General features: G+C 43.5%; 1 protein-coding gene across 2 annotated transcripts in view; it reads left to right on the top strand.

Annotated features, from left to right (window-relative positions):
• Window positions 1-511: 511 nt before the first annotated feature.
• The window catches only part of slc45a4a (solute carrier family 45 member 4a), a 64,235-nt gene continuing 47,090 nt past the window's right edge, over window positions 512-17,656 (top strand). Inside the window, exons 1-2 of one of the 2 annotated variants that reach the window (XM_072675350.1) lie at window positions 512-650; window positions 3,004-3,120. The gene's annotated coding sequence lies outside the window, so the exon portion shown is untranslated. The remainder of the gene's footprint in view (window positions 651-3,003; window positions 3,121-17,656) is intronic. The other variant, XM_072675351.1, reaches the window with a different exon arrangement.

Genomic DNA, 17,656 nt, shown 5'->3' with positions numbered 1-17,656 from the left:
AATATACAGCACTCAACTGTATCTATGAGATAAAAATAAACACAATTTAATAATGCCAATAATAATACAATTTAATAATGTAATTTAATAATGCCAATTGCAATGTCAAGAAATCATATTGATGGGGTCATATCGATGTATGTCCAATGAAAAAACATGTATTTCCATGTATATATATATATATAGAGAGAGAGAGAGAGAGAGAGATACAGCACTCATCTATGTCTATTAGATAAAAAAACACAATTTAATGATGTAATTTAATAATACAATTTAATAATGTGAACTCATATTGATGGGGTCATATCGATGTATGTCCAATGAAAAAAGCATGTATCTCCATGTGTATATATATATATGTATGTGTATGTAAATGAAATGTGATGATAAACGACACACCGGGCTTTTCCTTCAGCCTCGAGTCGAGTCTCCGCCCCTTTATGCAAATCGCGCCGCCTTCGTCGACGGAAGCGGCTCCGCTTGTTTCCGACAGCTCTTCCCTTTAAAGGCGTATTAGAGCGGCTGAAGCGCAGGACGCTGGAGGATCCGGCAGAGCAGCAAAACAAGCCCAGCGCACAACGGGACAGGGGGGACACTGCAGGGGGACACCCGCTCCCATCGAGTCCTGGGACACACACACAGCGAGGAGGGTGAGCGTTTCGCTGTTCGTCGCGGGGTGTTTGCGGGGAGGTCGGCAGGTTAATGCGGAGCAGCATCTCGGCGCGGCTCGCTGTGCCCTTCGCCTCAGTCGACACTGCTGTCAACACTGCAGCAGCGGACAGCCGAGGCGAGCTAGTCCTGTCTGTCCCTCTCCTGGGCTTGTCGTTTTCCTTGGACTGTTTGTTTTTTCCTGCAGTACCTGTTGGCTGACACTGCAGTTATATATATATATATATATATATATATATATATATATATATATATATATATATATATATATATATAGTTATATATAATGCAGGGGGATATCGGTCGGTGTTTACCTGGTTACGGTTGCGGCCGCGCTGGTTGTTGTGGGATTTGTAGTGCCAGCTGGTTATCAGCCGGAATTAGCCTCGATTAATGTCATGACTGTGCATTTATATAGTCTTTTTCAAGCTAGAACCAACTGCAGGCTGCTTTACTGCCTAAAGCTGCCACCCAGCCTTTACTCTGAGGGAGAAAAAGCAGTTAATTGAGATTGAATGACCTGCCATTGTATCAGAGCCAGTCACTTTTCACTGTGGAAGCCCACTGCTGCCCACCTGTTCACTGAGGGCAGTCTGCACTGCATGTAATAAGGAGGACATCCTGCAGTTGACAGCAGCGTGACAACACTGAATTCTGGGTCAATTAGGGCCACTTCTGACCCGTCCTGCTCAGCCTGTTGATGAGTCAATGAGTCGCCTACCAATAATCCTACCCACTGTGAATCACACCTCCGCATCACCGCTCCGATCTCATGCCTGCCATCGTGAGTCAGGCTGTGGCGGAAAGCTGGATATTTGGCTGGCTGTATTGTGGATGGCCTAGGATGGCCTGCTCCAGTGGCTCATGTGGTGTCCCTCAATAATTGGAGATTTGCAGCGATTTGCAGGAAGTCTGTAGTGTTTAAGTGTAATGCTGACGCATTTGTGTTGTGTTCATTACTATGGACATTAATGCTGACAGCTTTCCATAAAAGGCATTTATACAGGGGGTTTTGGGTGGACGTATTGTGGATGGCCTAGGATGGCCTGCTCCAGTGGCTCATGTGGTGTCACTCATGACTGGGCAATTTTATGTTGGAGATTTGCAGCGATTTGCAGGAAAACTGTAGTGTTTTTAAGTGTAATCTCAGTCTGATAAACTTGTGTTGTGTTCAATACTATGGACATTAATGCTGACACCTTTCCAAAAAAGGAATTTTTACAGGGGATTGTGGATGGCCTTGGATGGCCTGCTCCAGTGGCTCATGTGGTGTCACTCATGACTGGGCAATTTCATGTTGGAGATTTTTCTTTAAAGGAAAACCGCAGACTCATTTGTGTTGTCTTCATTATCATGCACATTCCTGCTGATGCTTATCTGAAAAAAAGTATATAAAGATTGTATTCCAAGTCCTTTTGCAGCAATTCTATCGGTCCATTTGTCATGATATCTAAACACAATGTAAAGAACAGCTCCCATTATGTCAAAAAGTGAAGAAATGCAGTACTGAGATACCGGGTTTTTGCAGGACAGTGATGACCTATTGGCTTTGAATGCACCTTTTAATAGAAGTCAGTCAGCAGGTGCTGAAGCAGAGTACAGGGAACTGTTATCTGTGGTGATGGACAGTAGGCAAAGTACAGATGCAGATTGATAAAAAAAAAAAAAAGCCCCACTGGAATAGTCCTTTAAGTCTAGCACCGACCCATGACCCAGAAAATAATCTGGATTTAGGTTTGGAACAGTGCAGCCTGTCTGCCACTAGCATGGGGGTATAAATGGGGTTTTCAGTTCAGACTCAGTGCCTCTAATAAGTAGGGCTGTGTAATGGCAAAAAGTGATACATGATTCTGATTTCGTATATAGCGACACTGTAAGCTAGACCAGTCTAAGATATAATAAAAAAAAAATTGTTGCAAATCAAAATATCACCATACTTCGATATAATCAATATTTTCTTACATCCCTACTAAAAAGCATTGAACAAAACAAGAACAGAGGTCATAAGGTAGTCGGTGATACTTCTTGTTCCTCAAAAGCAGATGTTTGCTGCAACTGACGACAGCTCTCCACCACTACATCATGTGAGGGAGGAGGGGGAGGGAGGTGAATATGCTGAGCTCGACTTTCACTCAATGCTCCGCATTGAAATCAGATGTAAATAAGTCTACCCTAGTCTGTGTGGGGATGTAAAGCAGACGAGGGAGGGGTGAGGGTGTTGTGGGTTTGTGTTTTGCTGCTGAGTGCCCTGGATGCCTGAGGTCGTGCGTATTGGCTGTTGGTTTGCTTTTCAGTGCTGTTTGTTGACCGCCGTCGTTCGTTTGACCTTCCCAGGTGCCAAGAGTGCTGCTGAGCTGGCGCGGGGCCGACAGCGCTGGGGCCACGTCTGTAGGAGAGCTGCTGCTGCCGCATGCACGCACGGGAGATTTATGAAGCTTTCAAGGCCTTTTGGTGAGTCACACCAGCTCTGCTTTTGAGACTGCAGGTCAGGGTCCAATATGCTGGACTGTGGGTGATGTTGTGAGTGAATGGTTCCCACACATGCACATGTATAGACTGCAGTGACGGCGACCATGCTAAATCTCACAGCTTTGCGTTTCCTTCAGAAAGAAGGTTGTAGATTTATATGTATATCATGCTCCATTTGCATTATGTACTGTATATGTATATGTATATGTATATAAATACTCACAGTACATATAGGACATGCACACATGGGTATGTACATGTGTATACAGTATAATGCATATGGGACATTTATTAATATCATTATTATTATTATTGCATGTAGCTACTTACATGTACTGTATGCACGGACCAGCCATAACATCACCACCTACTTGTTTCTACACTCATTGTCCATTTCATCGGCTCCACTTACTATATAGGAGCACTTTGTAGTTCTAAAATTACAGACTATAGCTCATTGCTTTCTCTGCATACTTTGTTAGCCTCCTTGCATCCTGTTTCTCAATTATCAGGACCCCACAGGACCACCACAGAGCAGGTAGTATTTGGGTATTAGGTCATTCTCAGCACTGCAGTGACACTGACATGGCGGATCAGACACAGCGGTGCTGCTGCAGTTTTTAAACTCTGTGTCTGTCCACTCACTGTCCACTCTATTAGACACTCCTACCTAGTTGGTCCACCTTGTAGATCTAACGTGAGAGATCTAAGCTCATCTCTCGCTGTACAGTTTGTGTCGAAGTCCTTCACAGAACGGATATTTCTGGTTAGTTGATTGCTCTCAGTCCAGCAGTGATGCTGAGGTGTTTAAAAACTCCAGCAGCACTGCTGTGTCTGATCCACTACTCATACCAGCACAACACACACTACTAACACGCCACCACCACGTCAGTCACCATGCCACCCAAATAACACCTGCTCTGTGGTGGTCCTGTGAGGTCCTGACCATTGAAGAACAGGGTGAAAGGAGGCCAACAGTGTATGCAGAGAAACAGATGGATGACAGTCTAGAATTATTGAACTACAAAGTGCTGCTACATGGGGAGTGGAGCTGATTTATAATAATGGACAGTGCGTGTAGAAACAGAGAGCTGGTGTTAATGTCATGGCTGATCAGTTTCTAAACCATACGGGACATTTGGTTCTTCGCCATGTCCTCACAAGGTCGTAAAAACATGTGTGTGTGTTTGTGCTTTGGGCTGATAAGAAAGCATTAGCTCCCGTTTCTCTTCTCCTCTTTATTGCTTGCTCAACACTGTCGCTGACTCAGCAGAGCTGTGCACATGACTGCTGAGAGAGACACTCCTACAGGGAACCAAAACCTCATCACTCTGCTCTATTATTCCCCTTCTTTTGCATGTTCTTCTACCAGATTTATGACGTTATGGTGGAAAGCAAAATTGTGTCTTTCAGATATTTCCTGTGGGCCTGGAACAGACTTTTATCTCCCTCTAGATGCTGAACCGCGCCTTAAAAATTCAAACATTACTGGTTTGTTAAGCAAGAGCCCTTTTTTGCACTCACTTTCTATTAAATTAAGAATTTAATAGTCTGTTATTTTAGTGCTGCTACCACTAATCACTGCTGCACAGTGGCAGTTTGGCCCTTGAGTATTACCTGAACGTGAATACCCGTGATTAATTCCATCACAGGATCGCTCGTGCGGTGGATTAAGATATGCATTAACCTCATAAACTGCTTATTTATCAGCTGATGGGAAATTCCACCCATTATTTTGCACCCGCAAAATTTCTGAATAATTCAGCTATTGAGATTTTATCTCCGGAGAAAAATTATACATGGCAGAGGAGTAAGCATATGGTGGTCATAGGAACCAGCTCAATGTTGAACTTTTTTGGTCATAGGAACCCGGGGTTAGGCCTGTCTTAATAACTATAGTAATTGTGATGATCAGTACTTTTGTCAGACATTGGAATTAGCCAGGGAGCCTGAGGGTCACTCTGACAGAGCTCCAGTGCATCCTTGTGGATATGGGAGAGTCTTTCATAAGATCAACCATCCAGGCATCACCCCACAAATCACATCTTTATGGTTGAGTGGCCAGACGGAAACCACTCCTTAGTAAAAGGCACATGACAGCCTGCTTTGGCTTTGCCAGAAGGGACCCAGACGACTCTCAAACCATAAAAAACAAGATTCTCTGCTCTGATGAAACCAAAATTGAACTTTTTGTCATAGGATGATTGGGAGTGGAATATAAAAAAAATAATAAAAATATGTTGATATACTGGCTCGTTCATGTTAATGGGCTCTCCTCGGATCACAAAACTCACTGTTCAGAGCGGATCGAGGTTCTTAAGTCACGGATTAAGATCTGAGATATCAGAGTGATGGTACGTCAGAGGTGTGGCCATGCTGGATGGATTGCCATTGCCATACCAGTCGCCTTTTGTGTTGTTAGCGGTGTTTGCTAGTTCTGCTGTAGTCTGCTGTGGTTCAGTGTACTGGGCTGAGAGATGTCGTCTCACTGTATATCCAGTCAGTGATGTTAAAAAAAAAGTACTTGCTCTGCTTCCCCAAGAGGCTTGTTAGTTTTACGTGTTCTACAGTACATTACAGGACGTCCAACATGGCGGCTCTGCAGCCGTAATATAATATAACAAACAGTGTACCCTAAACGAACATGGAATACCCATAATTCATTGTGTTGTTCGGTTTGAAGATTTGCGCACAGGTTTTCTAAGGAAGATTGACGTTTAGATTGCTTATGCAAAACTGTCACTTTGCTGTTGCACAGTAATGAGCTCACTACTATGTCGAACTGCTATATAGTTCCCTATAAGAGAGCTCTATATAGCAATCTGGATTTTCACATGTAGGGGATAGTGAATAGGGCACAGTTTCATCGGCCAAAATGTATCAAGGGCATGTCCATATATTGTAAGGCCTACAGGCGATTACAGTTTCAGCACAAATATAGCAATATTTTGTTTCCTGTCCAAGCCTACCATTGAACCAACATTACAACACATTTGTATGAGTAATGCTGGTAATAGTGAAATAGTGGTCAATCTAATGCAACAGAGGTTTCCTTAGGTACTGTTTTGCACCCTGCAACACCCTGCATGTGTATCTTGGTCATTAATGATTTTTTAACAATATATTAAGACCTCAGGCAGTTCATTCTTAATCATTTTATGTAGCTTTTATAGCTATTAAAAATTAGGAGTCAGACAAGGATAAGGATAATCCTGACAATGGTGCATTTCACACTAAACCATTCTGAATGACTTTGCTTAAAAACTTAATTTAAGTTGGTGGAATTCCCTACCCTTCAAATTTCATTAACTTTTTATTAACTCTAATTAACTGGAATTATTTGGTAACTATTATGATCCTACTTTGTAAGTAATCAGAGTGAGAAACAGAAATGTGGGTCCACATAAATGGAAAGAACAAAATGAAATAATTGCTTACAAATCAGTAATAAACGAAATAATCTGATAATGTTATCATCTTCTAATTGCCCAAATTGTGTGACGCCATCATCCGTCTGCAATTACGCTAAGCAGATGTATTCCCTCAGTATGAATAGAAGCATAGAAGTCGCACAGAAGGCAAAGTAGCCTACTAACTGAGGTGAAATGTAACACTGTACAGCTCCCTCATTGTTCATGCTGGGCAGATGTGGATCGTTTACTTGCAGTCATGTAATGGACACTGATGTGGGTCTGGACTGGGGCCTGTGTGTGTGAGAGAGAGAGAGAGAGAGCACAGTACCAGACTATTGAATGGCTGGCCTTTGGTGATGAAGCAAAGCCACTAGTATTTGATTTGAGCCTGATCTGGAAACGCTACACAGTTCATCATCCTGAAGTCACTTGCTTGACTGTGAAAGACAAAAGGACACACTTTCAGATGCATTGCTTTCCTTCTGAACTGGATGTCGAGCAGTGTTCTTAAAATGATAGGCTGGTGCTTCCAGGAACGGTGTCTTTAGTTGGTCATGAGGAGCAAAGAAGGTCTAATAGGCTTGTGTTTTACCCATGATCTTCTATCTCCGCACCCTTTCCTTTTTCCTACACGCCACCGAGATTTAAAGTGGTAAAGCCTTTCTCAGTAACGCACAACGGGCCGCTAATAATAGTTCTTCGCAAAGAGCGAGTTCTTTCAGGAGGCTTACCACACTCTCTCTCTCGCTCTCCCTCTCTCTCTCTCTCTTTCCGTGTGGTCATAAGGTGCACAGAGGAAGACTCAGAGATGTTACAGAATCACAAGCTCTGGCCTCGCAGGTCCCAGAAAGCGGCCCAAGGCGATAACCTACTTCATCTCTACAGATTTACTGTGTGGTGGAACACCTCCGTCCCCTCTGTTCTCACCACCCGTGTTTCATCTTATTCGGGTCAAGGCATTCCTGAGACTGTGGCCAGCCTAGCTGTTCAACCCAGACACCATTGTAATCATCTTGGCGGATGTTAGGCTCCTCGTAGAGCGGCTGGAAGTTATTTAATAATCTCTTCTAGCCTGCGAGGGTGAGCATGAATGGAGTAGGCCTGATTGCAGTGTTGGTAGTTAAAGAAACCTAGGTCTCTCCTTTAGGCCTGATCAATAGATCGCTTTGGAGATAAAATCTGCTGATTTCATGGGTTGACTGATTGATTGATCCACCAACATATGAACTTGATGATTCCACGCTCTAATGCGAGCCTCTGTATCTCAGTAATGATCTATTTCTGTTGTTGACATTTTCATATCGGTCCTAATCTAAACTAGACCTTTTTTTTTGTTTGTTTGGGTTTTTTGTTCCTTGTCTAAACCGAGCTTAGGCTTAGCACTGTGGCCTAGCACAAGATTCCTTGTTTCAGCTCCCAGAGGGCTGGTGTCCAGCACAGCCTGGTGATTTCCCTGGTTTAAGTAGGCCTGATTCAACTCCTTTGTAATTGCCAGGATTAGTAGGTGTGTAGAGCAGCAAAATGTGCTGGACTCTCCAGGACCAGCTTAGTGACTGTAAAGGCCCCATCCTGACATCTTCTAAAAAGGTCCGGTTATATCTGTTGTTCAGCTAAGTTAATTAAAAAAAGTCTTCCTAAAGAACAGAATGAGCTAACAAGCTAACATGTAGCATTTCTGTGAGTAGCATTTAGGGGTAGAAGTCTAGCTCAGGGACTCTTTATAGGTGACATAGTGTTCTTGCCAAGCTGGAGAACCAAACCCAAATCTGTCTCAGGGAAGGCAGTGTTCATACTCCCAGTGTTACACCAGCTGTTGTTATTGTACCAGCTAACTGATGCTAACCAACCTATACCCAGATGGTTTCCCCTACTTGTGAAGTCGGGTTTTTGTCGTCCTATGGAATGATGTCCTCTAGCTAACTAGCCAACCACTATCCAAGCGGTCCTTTCGTCCAGATTGCCACCCCAATCATACTACAACGAGCAGTTGCAGGCTAATGCAAGTCACCTGACCTTGACCTCTGCAGCGGCCTTATGCTGGTACCAAACATTTGAAGTACCGCCCGGATGGACCGCATTTAAAGATCTTTGATCTGGGCAATGACTCGTGCATTATTCAGTCCTCTTGTTTCAGTTTCTAGATGAGCTACGTGATGAGTTGGACCGCACTGGCCATTAGCTTGCAGGCTTTTGCTGGCTATCTGCATTAGCAAAACCCTTCCCCCACAAACGTTCATAAGAGGTGTGGTGTTTTCCCTGGAGAAGAAGCTAGGCAGGATTCAGTAGACTTGAAAATGGATTGCGTGGATGAGCTTCATCCATCGTTACGGCCAGCATGGCTAGCAGCCACCCTGTAGAATACACCGGTTGCAGATCTCAGGTAGGTAGACCAGGGGGGGCGTGAAGAAGCAGTATCAGCCCTGCTTTCTGGAATACCTCCTGATTCTCCTGCTGGTGGAATATTGCGTTGCTTGTTGCCACTTTCATATATGAAACATATACTGTACATTTTCATGTTTTCAGGTTGAAGGTAGTTTAGCGAGGTTTTGTGTAGAAATTGCTGGCGCTCTGAAGGAAAGGTGGGTTGCTGTGGCAGCTTATCTCTTGCTCCTGTTCCTTGTCAACAGGAGGTTATTGTTTACTCCATGATTTCATTTCAACGCTCTGAAGCAAAGCTGGTCATGAAAGGTTTCTCGAATTACTATCTTATCGCCTTAATGCTTAGTGTTATTTTGTTTTTGTCTAAGTGAGATTGCCCCCACCCACCACCCTCGTGGTGGTGTGTTTTTGCAAACCCTCAGACTAAGCGTTTATTTATTTTTTGGTGCGCAGGCGAGGGCAACAGGTAAGCTTCTCCGACTTAACCAGCTTGCTCTCTTGAGGAAAGCTGGCAGAAGTTCAAAAATAACATTAGTGCAAGGGACACTCCCCTCACAGAGACGCACACACTCTGCTAGCTAACGTCTCAAAGCTTCTCGCTCTCCGTCTGCGGGGGTGTTTACTTTGGAAAGGTCTGGGCCGCTTCCATCTGTCTACCTGCCCTTGACAAGCTGATGTCATCGCCAGCTTTGTGCAGAGGTGGGTTGTGGTTGTTTATGTTGTCCCTGCAACCGTTGTGGTTGTTGGTTTATTTTGTGCAGTTGTTGTTGGACATAGTGCTGGCTCTGCTTAAAGACATGGCTAACGTGGCTAATGAATTGAAACCAGTAGCCACCAATTAGCATGATGATACTGGGGCTAAATGGTGGCGATATGATCTCCATGGTCGTTTTGGTGGTGCTCATTTATCCGTTGCCTTCATCAGTAATGATGAAGACGTTAAGCTCTGTCTGAGGTAGGGCAAAAGACACAGGTGATTCTCGGGCTAGTGATCACAGAGGAGCGTCCCGCCAGCTCTGACATTGATTATATGCACACATGAGGCGAGGAAGCCTCGTTAAAAGGCGATTAAAAAAAAATTAAATATGGATGGCTTCGCTAATCTTGCTTACTCTCCGCATGCTGCCCGGGCTTAGCCAGATGTCTTCTGCTGCCTGACGATGATGTCATGTCAAACTGGTTGGCACCAAAACGGGCCGGTCACTTCCTTGGCCGCTTGCACCTGCTTACGCCACTTTCTGAGAGAAAAATGGGAGGTGAATTGTCAGGGGATGGATTCATGAGTTGAAGTCTTTTATATTTGGTCTTTCTTTTTCCCTAATAATTGGTCCAGTGTGGATTGCTCAATGCTTGTTTTCTGGTATTCTGAACCTCTATGCCATCAGATATTCACTTTCTTTACTTTTCACAAAGTCTGAATGGATTTGCAAATGTTCACTAGAAAAATGAAGGCAAATTCTGAAGGGATTTATATTTGCGAAGACGCATCTCTTATGTTTGCTTATTGTTTGGTCCAGTGTGGATTGCTCTGTGCTTGTTTCCTGGTATTCCGAACCTCTATACCTTCAGATATTCACTTTCTTTAATTTTCATAAAGATCTACTAAACGGACTACTGAATGTTCACTAGAGAAATGAACGCAAATCGTCTGAGGATGGATTACCGAGTAGATTTCAGAGTCTCTCATATTTGTCCAGTATTTGGTCCAATGATGAGTGTTCTGTGTTCACGTCCTGGTAATACCTGTACAAAAGACCCCCACAAATGACCTTTCTTCACTTTTCATTAAGATCTGAACGAACTACCCAGTGTTTAGTAGAAAAACGAAGGCTGTGGGTGTGTGTTGTGTTTGGCACGTTGAAGCAGATGTGAATAGTTAACCAGCTAAGCAGAAAGCTTAAGCCTGCTGCCCTGCCTGAGCAGAACTTGCACAGGGTCGAGACTTATAAAGGATGCTTTGTGCGCTTGCAGTGTACAGGGAGAGTGCTGCTGCTTTTTTTTTTTTTTTTTCGGACAAAATTCAGTTGAGTCTGAAACTCCCACGACTATATTCATGTGTGTGTTTATGTTTATAGGAGCAAGACTTTGCATATACGAGAATGAGACATTCAGAGATCCAGAGCAGCCACTTTTGTGTCTCCTACATTTTAACATTAGATGAGAGGTAAAGAGGGCTCACACCTCCTAAACGTCAGCTTGTTAAAGGCTGAACTAACCTAATCAGACAGGTGGGAGTGTGTATCAGAAGCTGCCAGCTCCACCATATTCTGGCCTCTGACTCAGACTCGGATGCAACGTGTACTACTGGAATTTTCCATCAAGTTTCTGTGCAAGCGTTGCATATTAGGCAATAGGAATGTGTACCTGCCGGAAACACTATCTCTCCTGAAAATCCAGTCTTTTCAGGCTATGTTTTCTGTCTTTCTGTGCTTTAAAGGCAGGCTCCTTGAATTTAGTGTATTTTAGCTAAACATATACTAGCTGCTTGAAAATCTACATACAACATTAAAGCTAGTCCCCCTTTTGTTGTTTCCTAAGGCCAGGCTGCTTGAAGGTTAATGCTAACTTTGCTGTAATCCACTATTAATCATAGAATGCCATTAAATACGTTGCCCCTTGAAGCCCAGAGTCCACTTTGTCTTGATGGGCTCAAAATGTTTGTTATCTCAGTTCGTGAGACTGTCAAGCAACAGGGAAAAAGCTTCCTGGAGGACATTTTTATGGCCAGATGGGACAAACATGGAGTTGTTTGGCCGCTATGACCAGCGGTACACTGTATCTAATGAATGCATTTGGCTACTTTAAGTTACACCGATTGCACATGCCCCAGTAAAATGTTGTCCTGCCCTGCTAAAATCATGGTGGTAAAAAGTCCTGGATTGCTCAGCAGAACCATAGGGCACCACACGCACAATCACTACGGGCACTACATTTCCCATAATTCCCCAAGCTTAAGAAGCTAACTATTTTATTAGGAGACAGGATTTTATTTTTCGCAGAGTAATGGACATGAGTAAAGACAGACCGCTAATGGGTCATAACTATGTTTTGGTTATAGCCAACAGTATAACCTACCAACAATACACATAGACAATTGAAGCAAAGGCATTAATTATTAACATCAGTTATGTTAGCATAGGCTGTGTTTATGTTAGCTCAGTAAACTACTCCTTTTAAAAGACTGGGTTATTAATCATATGTGCAACACTAATACTTTATTAGTATTGTTGTTGTTGTTGTTGTTGTTTTTACTACTATCAGTATTACTGACATTTTTTATATTATTAATATTTATATTATTAACATATTAGTAGTAGTACTATTATTAGGCAAGCAGCTGTGCCCCTCTAAATTCTGTGTATGCCCCACAACAGCAGGTAGTCTAGAAACTCCCCTGCTTACATCTTTCTAATATGACAAATTGACAGACCAGCTGATCCGGGGTGGTTTGATGTAATATGGTTAGTTATAGAGAAACCTACCAAATCTGATTTCTTTGCAGTGTTAGTGATGGAAATCAGGGGTTGTGATGTCAGTAATGCAAATATTGTAGTTTGATTTACTGTCCCAAACCACCATTTCTGTATGTATTCTTTTTGTGTGAAATCCTTCTCCCTGACCTATTAAAATACAGTGTGTCTGGCATCAAGCAGTATATCTGTCGTCACTTGTATGTAATAGCTGAACGCAATAAGATCCTGGTGCCTTTCACCACAGCTGTGAAGCACATCGTTTTATACCAGTTCTCTCTTGTTTACCTTGTTTTTTACCTTTTTTATCATAACCATTTAATTGAGCAGGACATTTTTGTGGCGCTTCCTTTGTAAGCATTAGTATTTTGTGGGAAAAGCAGTCAGGCTGGGTTCCTAAAGACAAAGGTTCTCCCAGTCTGCTGAGGTGGACTGTAGTATTTTTTTGCTGGCTGGTCACTTTGGCTTGCAGGTGAGGCTGCAGGTTGTGCTGTGCTACATCAGCCCCAATTCCTCAGCAGCAGCTGAAGGTCCGCACTGTCAGCAAGAGCTTCTGGCTGACTAATCCTGGTCAGTGTGATGGAGCTTTGTGCTTTCACACCTGATAAATTGGAAAACATGCAGGCTCCCAGGCCCAACAACAGTCTGAGTGCTACAGTTTCATTGGAGACCTTTGACAGAGCTGCATGCTGGTGCATGAAGTAAAGCCACCATGCTATGGAAGGTTCTTTCGGCTTCAGAGCCGAGGTGAGGCATGAATGTGTGCGAGAGATATGAGAAGGGCAACGTTTACAGAGCACTTCACTAGAATCCATAACGTGAATCCTCCCAGGCCTGATACGCTTGATCATTCTCTGAGCTAGGAAGAGAACTGTATTTGTTGGAGGCAGACCATTTTGCAGGTTACGTTTTACATAATGGTGGCCTCTAGTGCTTGAAAGTCTGGCAGGAGTACATGATCCACACCCTCCCAGTCTCCACCAGAATGGAACTAGATGTAACCCAACACCCCCACCCCCCACCCCCCTGCACCACACAAGGCTAGGGCTTGCCACCATCAACACCCCCTCCACGCCTCACCCGGCCCAGCACCTGCCTTCTCATGTGACCGGAGAACCGCAGCTCCTCTGCCATCGATTGACGCTGGCTGGCAGGGTTACTGCTGTCAGCGTCACCTCTGATGATCCAGTGTAAAATTCCACCCACAGTATTAGATGACCAATCAGCATCCAAGGCACGTGCATCCCTGTATGAGTAGAAGTTGTAAAAGAGGGAGGAGAATGAGACTACAGACTGCACATATTAGAAACGCTATACTAATACTGGAGAGGGCCTCAATTCTTCATGGCATGGATCCCACAAGGATGTTAGGAAACCTTCCTTTGGGATTCATCACAGGAGCACTTCACAAACACACCACAAAACACCCGTCCTACCACATCCTAATGACGTTCTACTGGATTCAGATTCAGTGATTGGTTAGGTCAACTGATATAGGCTATGTTTTTCACTTTTTTGGAAGCCTGTGTCTAATGCAGCCTCAGCTTTGTGTTCCTGGCTGACAGAAGTGGAACCCCACAGTGGTCTTCTGCTCCTGCAGCCCATTCACCTCAAGATTGAACATGTTGTGGATTACGCTCTGTACAATTGTACACAGCGGTTATCTGAGTTACACTAGCCTTTCTCTCACCTCCAGCCAGTCTGGCCATTCTCCGTTGACCTTTTTACGTACCAAAACCTGTCGGAATTGTTTTTTAATTATTTTAATTAATTTTTACAGTATTGTATCTTACAATTAGGCAAGCTGTTTTGGTAACTGTGCCTTTAAGACTTAAAAATGTAATGCTTTGATTGGCTGTCTTGTAGTGTACATCTTTCATTAAGCAGTCTAGGCAGAAACACTCATTATAACTTCGGTGAGAAGTTATGAGTTGGCTGATTAGGCAGATACTCTGATGTCTGACAACATATGAAGATGTACAATGCATGCAAATGTAGGCAGAGCATCAACTTTGATGAACACCTTAAGCTTTTCAAGCCTTTTTCAGCTGGTTCTTTTGCCCCAAAAAAGTACAGCTTTCCAGGTGCTGAAAAACATGGCTTTCAGGGAGTAAGCCTGACCCAGGGAGGAGAAGTAAGGACGGTTTTAATCGTTCCCGGCGTGGAATTAGGGCGGTCATACCCATGCGGTCCAGGGATGACTGGTCTATTTTAGCTCTGTAAGCTGGCTTGCACCTTCCCAGGGAGATAAACGGAGAAGCACAGGTCACTGCCACCCACTGCCCACGTCCTAGAATTCCTAAGTGAGCTGTTTGAGTAAGTTTTGGCAGGACGGTGTGGCCTTTTCTTTTCTCCAAAATGGCAACAAAGGCAACGGTGCCCTGTTTCATCTGTTTCTGTTCGGACTTCTGCCAGTCTTACTCAGCTGACCTGCCTCTAATAGTCTGACCCATTTGTACATCTGTAGTTTTGCATTCCCCTGCAGTGACTAACCACAGTAAGGATACAGACAAACGGGCAAATACAGCACAGGCATGCTGTGCAGTAGCTCACTACCTCAGTATCTCCTCTCTAAGGACTTTTATCATTAAGTAAACAAACCACCTGCGTCCGTTCCCACTGCCCTCTGCACTGATCTCAGTACAGTCTGCTTCCAGTCAGCAGCAACAGCCGCCTCACTAATAACTGCCACCTGAAAATACAGTGTGTGCAAGGCTGGAACAACAAAGCAGTGACCCAAATCCTTGCAATACTCTGGAGCTAAAGGTGATGTTGCCTTATATCAGGTGGGAGGTGGGGGGGGGGGGGGGGGTTGTTCACATTATTCTTCCACAATGGAAGTAACGTGGGTTTATATTATTATATTATAAATATAGGTACCAAGTTCTGGAAAGATTCAGTACCAGCAGAGTTGGGGCAGTCTTCCTAATGCAGTCTTTATCCCAACACCAACATTGTATGCACATGATTTTGGATATATCTGGTATACCAGTTGTTCTGAAGGTATGAGTTTGATGATTACCCCATGCCGGTATGCCACAAGTAAGTACAGACTCAACCTCAATAGTGCAAAATATGCTGAATGGTTTCAGTAAAAACAATAAAACTGTGAAAAAAAAGAAACAAAAAAAAGTTTTATAGGCCCTAAAACAGAACCAACAAGACATGTTGGCATATAATTAAAATAGTTTCGGCATTATGGTTAATACATGAATAATAAATCTAGGGTTCAAAGGGGTTAAACTGGGATCTGGGATTGTTGCAGTCATGTGCCCCTCTCAACCAGCACTGCTCCCAGCGGACCACATACACACACACTTAAACTACACACACATGTTCAGGGAACAGCGATCCCTCAATGCAAAAATACTATGTGCAATTAAGAGTCATTTGCAATAACCTGTAAATAATATTGTTATTGCTTTTTTTAATTCTTATTTATATAAATTATTATTCTGCTGTGACACTGAGAATTTCCCCACTGTGGGAATAATAAAGGATTATCCCCAGTCCCCTATCTCCAGTCTTACACGCATCAACAACAGTAGTTGTTGAGTTCGACCATGTCAACACTGTTCTCGTTAACAGGTTTTTGCTAGTGGGCTGGGTGTATGAAAACTTTGGGGGCGTAAATAAAATGTGTTAAGACTGTTGCACAACAGTTTGGAAGTTTTGGAATAGGCCTTTTGATTACAGTTTTGATTACATGGGATTTCATGGGGGTTCATGGTTTGTCATTTCCATGTACCAAGCTCTCATTTTTCAACTAAACTGTTAACGATTCTTGAGGAACTTTTGACGATTCTTCAGTTTGGAACTGTGGAGGAACCTCTTAAGGTTCTTTGAGGAACTTTCATGAAAAGATTAGAGGTTAGAGGTTCCTTCACAGTTTCACACTGAAGTCCTCCAAAAGGCCCTCAAGGATCTTCTGTTTTTAACAGTGCACCAATTAATACAGTTCCCACCCTGAGCACAGTGGCGATGTGTGTTGGACTGAGGACCGGACGAAGAGGAGACTTTTCAGCTTTTACAGAGAAAGGGAGAGAGGTCCAGAAAAGGTTCTAGTCTTTCTAATGGAAAGTACAAAAGCAGCTCAGACATGGGAGGTTGGCTCTCTCACAGAATTGTTGATGGAAAGAAGAATGGCTCTGGGGTTGTCAAGGAATCGGTACAGTTTGGCAAGCCTCTTTTGCGGGGAATAACACCAAAGTCTCACAACTTTCTGTAGAACCCACAGAAGCTACATAAGCTGTTCTGTTGGGGCTCTTGGGGGACCTTTAGCCTAGCCTGCTTGCCGTGCTTCTGTCTCCTTTCTGACCACATTACTATATAGCTTTTACTGGACTTCTTACTGGCTTCTATCTTAAACTTACCAGGGCAGTATTCAGCCTCTGATAGGAATGACTCTTTTTCCACCTCCAGGTTCTCCAGCAGCTCACTGGGGGTTTGTTCTGAATGTCACTAAATGGCTTTGCGACATATTTTAGGATCAGGATGATTAAGAAGAATCACTGGTCAGGAGAAAAACTCATTTTTGAGAGCCACTGTGTCTAAATTTGTAGGAAAGACAGATGCTTTGTAAGAAGCTGTAAGTCTCCAGAGAAAAATAGTCTGTGCGTGTGTCTGTGTGTGTGTGTGTGTGTGTCTGTCCCTCCCAGCTTGCTGTACACCACTCAATCAGAGCATCTATTATTAGATCATGGCTGCCCTTTGAATGATATAAGAGCGGGGGCTGAGCCAGTAGCGTGCCTGGGTCAGACTTTATTTTCTGACATAACTGCCAAGAACCTTCCCTGAATCATGTGAAGAACAGTGGAGAGCTGAGCTAAGGAATGAGTGGATGGGAGTCAATAACCTGATAACCTGAACAATTATATGATAAGAGTTATAAGGACCTATGCAGGCTGCTACCACGTGTCTGAATACTTTCTTCAAACGTTTATGGAGCTTAATTGGTGGTGTAGGGTTTTTGCGGCAGTGCAGGTCTCTGTGAGATCTTCTGTTGATTCTTGAGATGTTTTGCTTTTTATGCATGCATCATGCAACTGCTGCTCCCTGAACATGACACATAGGATTTCAGGGCTGTATGGGCGATATTAAAAAAAAGGGACCTGGGTTATGTGAAGACTCCATGAGATCAGCAGTTGGGACATTTTCACCCCTGGGGACGATTACAGGAGGTCATTATTGCAAATTTGCATTCATACGAGAAAAAACCCTTTCAGACAGTGGGTCAGTTGGAAAAGCAGTGTTATA

The sequence above is a fragment of the Salminus brasiliensis genome, chromosome 3, assembly GCF_030463535.1.
Source record: "Salminus brasiliensis chromosome 3, fSalBra1.hap2, whole genome shotgun sequence".
In the NCBI taxonomy this organism is placed as follows: domain Eukaryota; kingdom Metazoa; phylum Chordata; class Actinopteri; order Characiformes; family Bryconidae; genus Salminus; species Salminus brasiliensis.
The sequence above is the reverse complement of the archived record's forward strand: the minus strand, read 5'-3'. Positions and strand labels throughout refer to the sequence as shown.